Source organism: Melopsittacus undulatus, chromosome 6 (genome assembly GCF_012275295.1).
Source record: "Melopsittacus undulatus isolate bMelUnd1 chromosome 6, bMelUnd1.mat.Z, whole genome shotgun sequence".
Classification (NCBI taxonomy): domain Eukaryota; kingdom Metazoa; phylum Chordata; class Aves; order Psittaciformes; family Psittaculidae; genus Melopsittacus; species Melopsittacus undulatus.
Genome location: NC_047532.1, coordinates 50727754 through 50740990, shown reverse-complemented (window position 1 = coordinate 50740990; position 13237 = coordinate 50727754). Strand labels below are relative to the sequence as shown.

General features: G+C 53.4%; 1 protein-coding gene across 1 annotated transcript in view; it reads right to left on the bottom strand.

Moving 5' to 3' along the window:
• APOBEC4 (apolipoprotein B mRNA editing enzyme catalytic polypeptide like 4) overlaps positions 1-13237 on the bottom strand; it is a 38654-nt gene that overhangs the window by 8330 nt on the left and 17087 nt on the right.

The window sequence follows — 13237 nt, the reverse complement described above, 5'->3', positions numbered from 1 at the left end:
GTGCTCGGAGAATGAGCTGCTGTGAGGCTTCCTCTTTGCCACTGGTGTTTCCTCTGTTCTGTTGAGCTTGGGCAACTCGTGGACGTTCTTCTAGAAAAGCCATGACGCATTTATTTAAACCAAGTTACTTTTGATTTTATGCCGATGCCTCGGTGCATCCTTTAAAAGGAAAGGAAGGATTTGCTTCCAAATGTGTTTGTACAGAAGACAATAGATCGTAGAAATGAACACAGAACACCAACAACCCCTAGAACATGCAGAGCCCACGCAGGAATGATTCCTGTCAGGAATTTAGGAGTCCTTGTCGCCATTGCACTTTGTGTGAAACAGCCTTCCTTTGTGACCATGATTACCACAAGTGCTCCTGTCAATACAATGATGAAAGGGAAGGAGAAACAAAGGGGATAATAGCTCCTAATCAATCGCTTTGTTTTTCAAAGGGTGCTTTTGTTTGACGGTTTGACTGGCTTAAGGAGGTTAGATAACCAAGAGATACATCTTGTTACAGGATGTTGCAAACTCAGGTACTTGGCAAATAACCATATAAGGTATAGAACAAAATATTAAGACCACGGTTAAGCTTGTAAGCATTTCTTCTGGCCTCAGTTTCCTCCTTGTGATGGATTACTTTGGGATCAATATGGCCTCCCTCTACTCCTGCATCCACCCTGTGGCTCTCTACTTTGTCAGCCGGAAATTCAAGAACCGCTTCCAGGTAGGATTGATCCCTCCAGAGCTCCTGCCTACAGTGACCGTTCCCAGACATTGGCATAAGTTCCCATGGACTAGACACAGTGCAGACAGAGGCACCCCCATTGCAGTGGACTTCTGTGCTCCTGAGATGAGTGGAAAGGAGCTGCAACCAACCCACAGGGTTCTCCCATTTGGTCATGTACTGATCATAGTTCTCCCAGTTTTTCCCCTTGCTGAGTGCCTCTCTTTGAAGCTTGCAGTATGCCAGAGCTTGCTGCCCTCTGATGGGAAAGCTTTTGCCAGTGCAGGACAAGCAAAAAAAGTCCCTCTCATTCTGAATCAGAAACATCCCCACAGACTATTAGACCAGAGACAGGGGGTGCTTTAAACATTGATCCCAAGTTACTGAGAGATCAGATTCAGGAGTAGTGGAGCCCTGAGAAAGGAAGGGGATGCGATGAGAAGGGATAGAAATGGATGGGAAGGGAATAATTTCCTAGATGCAGTGTCAAAAAGAGCTGTATTTACAGCATTACCTGTATTTTCTGTCTCCCAAGGATAAGAAAAGACAATTGCAAAAAGTACCCAAGATTTTGGTGTCTTTGTTTCCAAACCACACCAGCCCTACCGTGGAAAACCTGCTCCCAGCAGATCTGCAGGACGGCAAAGTTCAGAAGTGCAGGCTGTGATCCCCAGCCTGGCACTGTGCAGGTTGACTTGCCAACATCAGTAAGGGAATATTTCCTCCTGTTTTACCGTGTAGCCCAGACCTGAAACCTCTCTCTCCCAACTTTTGTCTCCTTGCAGTCCTGCCTGTGCTGCTGGTGCCAGAGACCCACTCTGAACATCACACCGACGGATGACAAGGGCTCTGTTGGGAAGTGGAAAGCCAATGGGCAGGAGCTTGGGGTGGACGGGAGCAGCTCCCGCTTGAGTAACAAGTACAGCTCTTCCTAAAGCCATGCCTCTGGCAGGGCCGAGAGGAGAAGGCTCTGTGCCAGAATGGCAGGACTCCTCCATTACTCTCGCATTGCTGTTTCCTGGCTGGGCCTGAAAAATTTTTGTCTTCATGTGATAACCCACCTGAAAGGAGCTGCAGCATTTCACTAGACCCCTGGGACTAGCTCTGAACACAGGCTCTGTACCATTCTGATCCATCCCCTGGTCTGAGCCACTTCTGGAGGAGAGGGAAAAGGATGCAGATCCTCACATGATTTTTCATTTCTTTGCAGAAAAAGTTAATGACTTCTGGCCATCTGTCTTGGTTGGAAGTGTGAGGTCGGGAGATGCGTTAGAAAAGGAAAGGAAGGTTGAGATGTGGTCACATTGAGATGAATGTGGGATGAGGAGGAGGGGGAGGGGACCATGAGTGACAATTTCCAGCTGAAAAAGCCAAAATAAAGGTTTGGTAACATCCCTTATCATCTCCCTCTGTGACTGGAACAGTTTGTCCCTGCACAGAGAGCCAGGATAAGATCCTGGCCCCATGTATGTCTGGTAGACCCACTGACTGTGTGGAATCTCCTCCTGTTCATAGTAGGGAGAGATGGTCAGCAACTTTGCTTCACTGTTTGTCACTGCTTAAGTAACAAACCTGATTTAAGGAGCCCTAAAAGTCCTCCCCAATTCACTTCTTCCCCAGGCTCCCCAACCAAGGATGATGCTCACCCCACCCATGTATGGCACAAGAAAGGGATCATATGGGACCGCATGGCTTAGAGGAGCAGATACCCTTGGTGGAAGCTAGTGGCTTTCTATCAGCTCCATCTTCCCCCTTCCCAGGGCAGGTGAGCTCCTGCTAGCCGGGCACGGCACGGCTGCTGGCCAGAGGGGCTGTCCTTCAGGGAAGAGTGTGTAAACCCAGGAAAGGGAAGGCTCAAATGCGAATGAGGCTGCAACCAAGGAACCAGCCCCCACCTTTTCTGCCCTCTGCTGAACCTGGCAGCAGCTAGTTCTCTCCCTGACACAGGATGCAAGGGAGAGGATCCAGGAACTTGGCCCTTCCAGAAAAGCATGCAGCCTTCAGTTTCTGCGGTATTCAGCTGCTGGAAAGTCCACAGGCTCCTTCAGCCACTGGCTCTGGGGAGGGGGATTGCCTGAAAGAGCACAGCTCTGAAGGGCAAGGGGCATTTTGCTGCTGCCAACGAGGCCAAGCTCCAAAGGGGTAGCAGAGCTGGACCCTGATGTCTCTTGGCCACAGCACCATGACACCATGTTCATCCATTTGTAAGGGTGACACTGCTGCTCATCCTCATGGTCAAACTGCAGTGGAAAAGGCAACAGAGGATGTTCAGTCTCAGCTAAAAGAGCTGCTAGAGCTAACCAAAATATGGCAAAGAGTGTTCACAAATTTATTATTTAATTAATTTCCAAGTGCTTTCCCAGCATGTTTTTCTAAAAAATCATGCTTGCATATCCCACCAAAACTTTAAAACCTGTATGAGAAAGTTCTACTTACCAAGGTTTTATTGCTCTTGTTGTTTTTCCCTTCTCTCTTTTACCTCTCTCTCTTTCTTTTCCTCATTCCCCTTTTCCTGTTGCCAAGGGAAAAATCAAAGAGAGGACAAAAGGGGAGCATCCTTGCAAATAAAGCAAAACATTTTCCAGGTGTTGGGTCTTTTTAGCTTTGCTCTCACCAAAATGCAAATGTTTTACAAACAAATCACATTTCGGAAAGACTAATGCATTTCAAGGAAAGCAGAATGGCTGACAAGTAGCTAGACCAGTACCTTTTCATAACCCAACCCACCCAAAGGAGCAGATGTGGCTGTGTCCATGCTGCCAGCGCTGCTGCTGTGCTCTGCCCCAGAGCTGGCTGCGTTGTGTTGGAGGACAAGCGAAGTTAATGAAGAAAACTGATGAACACTGAAAACTCCCAGTGCAGACACTTTAGTAAAAAGATTTTTTTTTAATGATTTTGCTTATAAACTTGCAGGCAATTCCCCTCCTAGCCAGTCTGGACAGTGCTGTGAGAAAATTGCTCTAGTGGAGCGTGTCCCTGCCCGTGGCAGGGGGTAGGAATTAGATGAGCCTCCCAACCCAAACCAGTCTGGGATCTATGAATAGATGATTTGCAAATCTTGGTCACTCTCCCTTTCTCATAGGTGAGCTGTGCTAAGGGCAGGTCTGCTCACAGCAACTCCTGGGTGTGCCTGGTGGGCTTGACCCTGGCTGTGGCTGGGTTTGGAACTGGATGAGTTTTAAGGTCCCTTCTAACCCTGGTCTCTTCATCTGAAAGGGACAGAGCCTTTACCACTTCTTCAGACAACCTGATGCAGTGCCTCTACCTTTCAAAGCAGAATCTCCTACTGCTATCCACCACCACTGTTTCTTGGCTGCACTAGCAGTTTTCCTCTTCATTGGTGCGGGAACAGGTTGTTCCTCTGTTAGTCCCCTGCAGAGCTGTGAAGTGGTTCTGGGTAGGGACATTGGGCTCTGGAGGAAACTGTGAGAAAAAAAAACTTTTCTTCTAAAAGCTCAGGGTAGACACAGCAGTGAAGCAGCTGTTTATTAATGTTATTGCAAAAAAGGGTGTCCTGGCAAGTAGGCATGCACAGCAAAGGCAGAACAAAGATTTATATTTCCTATCCCGTCCACAAGTTCCCTCCCTTGTTTCCCCATTGGTTGGGTACTCCAAGGTTCACAGACTATCGGATGCATATAATCTACATGCCAACTGTCCCACCTCTGGTTACATCTCCCATTACTTGATTTTGTATGCCCCTTCCTCTCATTTATTTATCTCTTTTTATGGTTCGATTTCATAACTCTCTGGCAGACCTGTGGTACGCCGACTTATGTTTAACCAACCTGCACCTGCTTAGTCATAGGCTGTACAAAGGTAGTATTCTTTTTAACCACAAAGTGTATCTTTCATCCAGAGATGATACTGTCTTTAACCACAGAGTGTGTCTTTCTAAGTTATGGTATCTCAAACCCTTTGTTTTGTTCCCTGAGTAAGAGCCCCAGCCCCAGTATTGAAAAATCTTAATATTGGAAAGCCTTAATCTTGCAAAGCCCCATCCCCAATTATGCAAAAACAACACTGTTTCTCTTACGCTCCCTCTTATTCCTCTGTATGTTACTAAAACATGGTGGTGTTTGAAAGGAGACTTTCTTTCTCCTGGGTGCTCCTCATTAAGCAGCAATCTCCACTCAGTCAGGTTAAAGCCGTTCCCCCTTGTCCTGTCCCTACATTACCTTGTAAAAAGCCCCTCTCCAGGTTTCTCAGCCTGTCTCCAGAACCCTCACAGCATCTCCGTGGCCTTCTCTGGACTCACTCCAGCAGCTCCACATCCCTCTTGTGGTGTTGCCCCAGAGCTGGATCAGGACTGCAGGGGCGTCTCCCCAGAGCACAGCAGAGGGGGAGAATCCCCTCCCTTGACTGCTGCTCACACGCTGCGGATGCAGCCCAGCACAGAGGGATTCTGGCCTGCAAACAAATAACGCTCTATTTAACACATCGGCGTTATCAGCATTGTTCCCAGGCTGAAAGGCAAAAAACACAGCACTGCACCAGCTACTAAGAAGGAGAGAAAATGACTGCCACTGCTGAACCCAGGACAAACACACAACCAGAAATACTTGGCACAGGGAATTCAACACACAGACCTTACACACATCCATGGAGACTGCCATCCCTAAATGCTACTGTATCTCTTCCTCCCTCTGTGCCCTGTACTCCTTCATGCTCCTCTGCAAGCAAGAGCAAAGAACAAATGTTAATAGCATATACCTGAGCGGCTCATACATCCCATGCCACCAGCCTGCTGTGACTTCTCTGTCCAGCACAGAAGACCCTGAGCAGCTCCAACAGAGCTCCAGGGACCTTCAGAAGTGACTGAGCTCTACATTCACTCCAAGGAAAAGGAAGCCAGGCCATGCTGCAGGTCACACAGAGAAGGTCCGAGATAACTGTAGGTTCTTTATGCCTACAACACAGGTGTCAGCCCCTTCCTCTCACCTCTGAGACCAAGAGACAGAAAAGCCCCCTGAACTCTTCAGGAATACTCTCACCTCCAAGGTGTTGAGCATATGTTAGCAAACACCCATCAGGTCGTTTAGCCCTTTCTGGAATGGCTCAACAGCAGGAAGGGCCCCTTTGTGAAAGAAGATGGGTCAGTGGTTTCCAAAGTGGTTGGTGGCCCTCTCCCTCACCGCTCTGGGCAGAGTAGTTGTTCCCCCATGATAGGAACAGGCTCTTACACAAGGCACGTGCCACACACTTCCCTCCTACCAGCCCACCATCAGCACCCTGAGAGCTGAGCTCAGGCCCAGGCTGTGGTGCAGGAAGGGCAGAGCCATATCCTGCAGGTAGCCCCACAAGGAAGGGGTTCCCCTGACAAGGAGAGCCTCAGCACTACTCATTTTTAGGAGATTAAAGAGCCAGTAAGCACAAACTAGATACTCAGGGGAACAGCCCCATAAGGAAGGAATAACACTGTCCTCCTGTGGCAGCCGACAAAGCTGTGGAGCCTAGCTGGAGGGCAGTGGACTGAGCTGAAGGGGTCCGTGTGCTGGGAGGAGTGAGTGATGGCCTGAAGCTCAGAGTTGTCAGTGCTGCCTATTAACAGCGAACACAGACCCCTCTGGGAGACAAGTCAAAAGATAGCATAGACTGATGTGGCTTTCCAAGAGGGCTTTGGTTCACAGCCTGATGACCAAAGCTGACAGACAAGCAAAAAAGGAGAAGCAGAAGCAAATTGTCTCATTGCAGCTATGTATGCCAGCACACTTTGGATTGGCCTTCCAAAACTTCTGCTCATTTAGGGGCAGATGAAGCACCCATCACCTCTGACAGGACGTAGCAGATCTACCTTACCACAGCACTACAGTACCGTGCCTGCAGAGAAGAGGGAGAGGAGTGGTTTTCTTTATTGAAATGACTCATGGTGGAAACCTGACATGAGCACAGGGGATTCCACAAAAGAAGGGCCCTGAACATGGAAACAATGCACATCCCATACCTCTGGTCTGGATTTGGAAGTTGATCTTGCTTTCAGAGGGGTGCGTGATGCAGTAGCCACAGAACTCCACATCAGGGCTGCAGGAAGGGCGAGAGGAGAAGAGAGCAGTGAAACCCATGGCAACCCACAGCAAATCTCAGGGAAGTCGGAGGCTTGGGCCACCTCAGACCTGCTGGGGCTCAGGATGCTTCTAACATGACTGAGGGTCTTATGGGAGGGATATGCTGAAAGGACACTACCTGTGTAACCTTATGCACACCCTTCCATCTATCTCTGAGAGGCAGCTGGAGCTTTGCAGGGGAAAGACATGTCTGGCATCCTGCTCAAGCAGGGGATCCTGGGTGCTTGGAAACCTCCGTCCACACAGACCTGTTGCAGTTCTGCTGGGCAGAGGAGGCAGATGGGCCTAGGGCACCACAAAACGTTTGCAGACTGCATGACATCTGCCTTCACAAGCCGAGGTGGTTGGTAGAACTTTTGTGCACACAGCAGAAAACACAGCCCCTCACAAGAAGGCTGCTCTTTTTCTTGTCATGGTGATCTATCAGAGGAATTCACATGACATTTAATATTCATCAATGACCTGAATGAGGGAACCGAGTGTACCCTCAGCAAGTTCGCTGATGACACTAAACTGGGAGGAGTGGCTGACACACCAGAAGGCTGTGTTGCCATTCAGCGAGACCTGGACAGGCTGCAGAGTTGGGCAGGGAGAAACTTGATGAAATTCAACAAGGGCAAGTGTAGAGTCTTGCATTTGGGAAAGAACAACCCCATATACAGGCTGGGGGTTGACCTGCTGGAAAGGAGTGAACGGGAAAGGGACCTGGTGGATAGGAGGATGACCATGAGCCAGCAATGTGCCCTTGTGACCAAGAAGGCAAATGGCATCCTAGGGTGCATTAGAAAGGGTGTGGTTAGTAGGGCAAGAGAGGTTCTTCTCCCCCTCTACTCTGCCCCATGCTCCTAACCTGGAAAGCACCGCTGCTGCCATGGGTATGAGAATGACGTGTGGGCTGAGTTGCACTGTGGAGCTTTGTGTGCCAGCTGCTCACAGGGTGGCCAGGAGTGCACGGTGATTTTCCAATCCCAAACACAAACCAAGAGCAGTGTGCACATTCCTGCACAAGTACCTCTGCAGCCTCAGGGCCACCTCCCTGTCGTTCCTCTGCTGCAGCCCTGGGGACCCGAGGCCATGGCTCAGGGCAGCTGCAAGAGCCCCCCTGCTCAGTTGGTCAGAAGCTGTAGGATGGGGACCGGGGGGATTGAGTGGAGTCACCCATCTGCTGTCCATTTACAGTTCTGCTTCTGGAAACATCGCCAGCTTCTCCCTGCATTGCTCCAGAGCTTGCGTGTGCAGGAGGAGCAGGAGAATCACAATCACTTGTCCCTTATCTCTGGCCTTAGCAATCCTAAGCCTTGCTCCTTATTCCTCCCATCCCTTCTACACCCCTGTCACTCCAGTCACCGGGCTGCAGCAGGCACCGGGCTTCAAAAGCCAGCTGATGTGGGAGCCACTGCATCACACACTGTTTCATCCCATCAGGATGAGCTTTTCCTACTCGGCCAACATGTGCTGCCAAGAGCCAGCAGGACTGCAAGCTCAGCAGCTGGGAAGTGCTGCAAGGAAAGAGGTCGCTCCGCAGCTTTCTCTGCTACTGACACAAGGGAAAAGCTGGAGCAGACAGAGGCAAGAACTGGGGAGAAAGGGATCTGGTTTATTGGCTCAAGAAGTGTCCACAGCGAGCGCAGGCTGCAGCACGATGTTCTCAGCGCAGCTCCCTCGGGCCTGGAGCTGACAGTGGGGCATTATCCCTCCTCTTGCGGGCTGATGCAGGATCTGTGGAAAGCCCTGCGCAGAGGCTTCAGTGCCCTTCTGAAGAAGGATAGTTGTTGCTCTCGGACGTGTTTATCTCTGGTGTCATGCAATCCTTCTTTTGGGTTGGCGGTTCCCCAAGCATAGGTGGTGGAATGGGCATCAACGGGTGGCAGGTTACGTCGTGATTGCAGCTGCCACTTTTGCGTTTTCATGGGGGTTTTCCCCTGTTGGCTTTCAATTGTCTCCCAGGTAGGGGAGGCCCTGGCATTCGCAGACTGGCGCAACCGGTGCCACCAGCCTGGCCTGGGTGCCACTGGAATAAATGATGTACTTGGCTGCTCCTCGGTATCCTGAGCTGCTGCAGGCACTGCCTGTTCATCCCTGTAGAATCGCGGGGAGGCAAAGGTTCTGCTGGCCTCTCCTAGATGCTCTTCAGGTGCTTTCCTCACTTTGCGCCTGAATACAACCTGCAGAGCTCTGTCGATAACTGAGACCCTTTGTGGGGCCTGTCTCTGGGCGTGTGGTGGTACTAGTCCTTGTGTAAAGGCCTGTCCTGGTCCCTGTCTATCTGTGCCCAGGCTCCTGGCCTGTGTTGGTGCCTCTCTCTGGGCCTGTGCTGGTGTTGGCTGCTCGTCCATTTCGCAGGTAACAGACAAAGGCTTGTGCAGGACGCCTCTCACGAAGTTCCTGTCTCTTTTTGGTTGTATCATCTTACAGGCTTTAGGGCTGAGCAGGGCAGATGGCTTTCTCCGTGCCTCGGTTTCACTTTGGGCCACATCCTCCTGCTCCTTCTCCTGCTCAGCTCTTGCCTGGATGGCAGCCACAGCCTTGTGCACAACGTCCACCACAAAGCACCTGGCTGTTTCCTGCATAACCAACTCCAAGGCAGTGGGGCTGAGCAGGGCCAACCACTTTCTGCGCTCCTCTTCTTCTACATCCTCCTTGTCCAAGCCATAGGAAGGTGGTGCCGGTGCCTCCTCCGGCTCGTGTTCCACAGAAGTGAGAGGTGCAGGGTGCTGCTCTTCCTCAGCAACTCCAGCCAGAGGAGGAGCTGCCAGCTCGGTGTCTGTGGCACCGGCCAGGACAGGAGACACACTCTGCAGGTCTCCAGCTGCCTCTGATGTCGCATTTGTGCCCACATTGCTGCGGATGCTGGATTCCAGATGGATGTCTGCTCGGGCGTCCTGGAAGAGCTCTGGCACCAAAGGGCTGACGCAGATGTTGTACATGGTGAGGGCTTCCCCTTGGGACAGCTCTTTGTCACTAACACAGTCCAGTTCCTGCTTGGCCTCCTCATCGTTCTCCTCAGGGAAGGCCGCTGGCTCCTCCTGTAAACATACAGCAGAACATCAGGAGATGACAGCTCTCCCTAGATGTGTCTCTCTCCGGGCTGCAGGTAGCTGTGTGGGTGCTGTGCCGTGGGCTGCTTTCTCCCCTGCAGACCTGTGTCCAGCGCCAGGCCTGGGTGGTGCATTGGCCGTCACCTGGGCTCTGGGGTTGCTGCTGGTGGCTGCTCACTGGGGAGGTCCCTCACGGGCTGCTCTCCTTCAGTGCCTTTCCTCCAGAGGAGGGGTGCCGGATGGGAGAGCAAGAACACAGGCAGGGGAAGGAGGGAATGTCAGCTGGAAGGCACAGGGAACACGAGCAATGCCCCTGACACACGCACTTTGGGATCTGGGGTTGCCTCCAGCACCTTGGGATCCCCAATGCCGGTCACAGGGGTGTCACTCACCTGGGGCTGCGAGCCCTGACTCAAAGGTGAAGCTGCTGCTTCTCCTTCATCATCTGCTCCAGGCGCAAGGTAAGATATCCCAGACTCTGCCCCAGGGATCATCGTCACTGCAGCCAGAACTTCCTCCTCATGTTGTGCTGGGGAGACAACAGCTCTGCCGGCCTCCTGTTGATAATCTCCAGGCACGGGAGAAACCATGACTTCTCCAGCCTCATCTGCAGCTTTGGTGAAAGGGGCTGAGCTGGGCTCTGCCTGAGGCTCCACAGCCATAGGAGTCTCAAAGTCCTCAAGTGTTACTGGCGTCGCTGGTGCCACTGACACATCCACGTGGCTTTGGGACACATCCTCCTGCTCCTTTTCCTGCTCAGCTCTTGCCTGCATGGCAGCCACAGCCTTGTGCACAACGTCCATCACAAAGCACCTGGCTGTTTCCTGCATAACCAACTCCAAGGCAGTGGGGCTGAGCAGGGCCAATGACTTTCTCTGCTCCTCTTCTTCTACATCCTCCTTGTCAAAGCCATGGGAAGGTGGTGCCGGTGCCTCCTCCTGCTCTTGTGCTACAGATGTTGTCTGTACATCTGTCCCTGCGGCAAGGTGGGGTTTCTGACCGTCTGCCCCAGGGATCTCTGTCAATGCAGCTGAATCTTCCTGCTTGTCTTCTCTCGGAGGTATAATGGCTCTCCTGGCTTCTTTTTGGTTGGCAGACATGGGCGACACCATGTCTTCTCCAGCCTCATCTGCTGCAGGGGTGAAAGGGGCTGAGCTGGGCTCTGCCTGAGGCTCTACAGCCATGGGTGTCTCGATGTTCTCGAGTGTTACTGGCTTCACTGGTGCCATTGACACATCCCCATGGCTTTGGGCCACATCCTCCTGCTCCTTCTCCTGCTCAGCTCTTGCCCGGATGGCAGCCACAGCTTTGTGCACAACGTCCACCACAAAGCACCTGGCTGTTTCCTGCATAACCAACTCCAAGGCAGTGGGGCTGAGCAGGGCCAACGACTTTCTGCGCTCCTCTTCTTCTACTTCCTCCTTGTCAAAGCCATAGGAAGGTGGTGCCGGTGCCTCCTCCGGCTCGTGTTCCACAGAAGTGAGAGGTGCAGGGTGCTGCTCTTCCTCAGCAACTCCAGCCAGAGGAGGAGCTGCCAGCTCGGTGTCTGTGGCACTGGCCAGGACAGGAGACACACTCTGCAGGTCTCCAGCTGCCTCTCCCCGAGTCTCTGCAGCCACAGCAAACTCATTGTCCTTAAGTGCTGCATGTGACAACTCTGCCATCTCCACATGCAATTTCTGGCTTATCTCTTGCTGTTCTACCTGCTTCTTGTTGGTTCTCTGGACCATAGCCACAGGCAGGTGCAGCGGCTTCATCTTTTCAGATGTTGTTGTGACCTGCACAACTGCATCCAGGACTTTGGTGTTCTGCAGGGCAGGCCCATGTCTCTGTCTCTGCGGTGCTGCTTCCTTCCCGACAGCGTTATTAGAAGCCCACGCCGGTGGCATGGGAGTGAGACGTGCCTGGTGCTCCTCTTTCTCAGGAGCTCTGACCAGGCAGCTCCTCTTTGGCGGCTCCAAAGGCTTGATCTTGCTGGGCAGAGAGGGCAAGCGCTGTGCAACAGGCCTGTAGTGCACACTGGGGATCTCGGTGTTGATGCACGTAGTGATATGTTCTGCTGGAATTGCTGGCAGGTGCTCTGCTGCTCGCCTAGTGCTTCTGAGTATGGGCTGAGTGGCTGGGCCCTTGCTGCTGCTGGCTGCACGGACAGTGTCTGTTCTTGCTTGTGTCCCTGCAGCCCTGCTTTGTGCTGGCTCCTGCCGTGCCACTGGCTGCTGGTGACGTCGCTGGCTCCCGGTGCTGCACCTCTGCAGCACTGTGCTCATGCTGCCTGAGCTCTCACCTGTGGGAGCAGAGGCTTTGGACCTGTGCAGGGCAGGCTGACAGGTCTCTGGCCGTGCACCTCTGCTGCCGTAACTGGGGACACGGTGGAGCTGGGCAGCAGTTTTGAGAAGCTGCTGTTGGTTGCTGCTTGTGCTGCCAACGGCCGAGTTCCTCACCCTGCCAGAAGCTGCAGAGGCTGCTGGTGTTACAGGTGACAGCCTGCGGCAGCTGCCGACTGCTCTCTCTGAGCGAGGGGGCGGCCGCGGTGCCATTGTGACCAATGGTGGCAGCTGGAGCATCTGCTCCTGTCTCAAGCCGCTGAGGCTGGGCAGCACCACTCGGTGCCCCAGGCTGCCCATCTGCAAAAGAAGCGGAGCAGAGAGGCTGTGTGACAGTGTCCCTTGTGCCCACATCCCAGCTGGCTGAGCTCAGGCAGTTGGGTTCCCCTGCCAGCCCCAGGGCAGGGCTCAGAGCCGGCTGGGGAGAGGGCTGGCCGCCCGCAGCCCACGCCCACTGCCCAGAGCACCCCCGGCATGCCCGGGCAGGCTGTGGGGCTCAGCATGCGGGGCTCAGCTTGCTCCCTCCTGCACCTCCCGCCCGCCCGTCAGCATCTCCCGGGGTCGGGAAGACGTTTGGCCCCATCTCCCTGCGGCTCCCTACCTGTGCCTGCTGGGTGACGACAGGCTGAAACCTCTCCAGGTAGGGCACCCGTGGCAGCGTGATCCCATGGTGGGACGATGCCTGTCTCGGGCTGCCCTGCGGCGCTTCCTCAGGCTGCCTGTGAGCCACCTGCGGGCAGGAGGAGGAGGAAAAGGTGTGTGATGGAGGCGGCTGCCTTGGCACAGGGGCCCGTGCAGTGCGAGCAAGCCTGGCCCTGTCACCGAGGCAGCTCCGAGCAGCCCCGTCCCACCACCGGCCTCTCCCTCCTGCCCTGGTCCTCACCTGGCGCCTTCTCTGCTTGCTTGGCCTGCCCTCAGCGGGCTGGGAACGGGCGTTTGCCTCTTTACCCACGGGCATCTTCCACGTCCTGGACGCTGAACTGCCGTGGGCTTCCAGGGGATTGCTGCCTCCTGAGGGAGGCTGCTCCTCTGGACTGAGGTACTCCAGGGCTCTCGCTCCTTATGTACCCCACGGTCACCAACGTGTCACCCCCC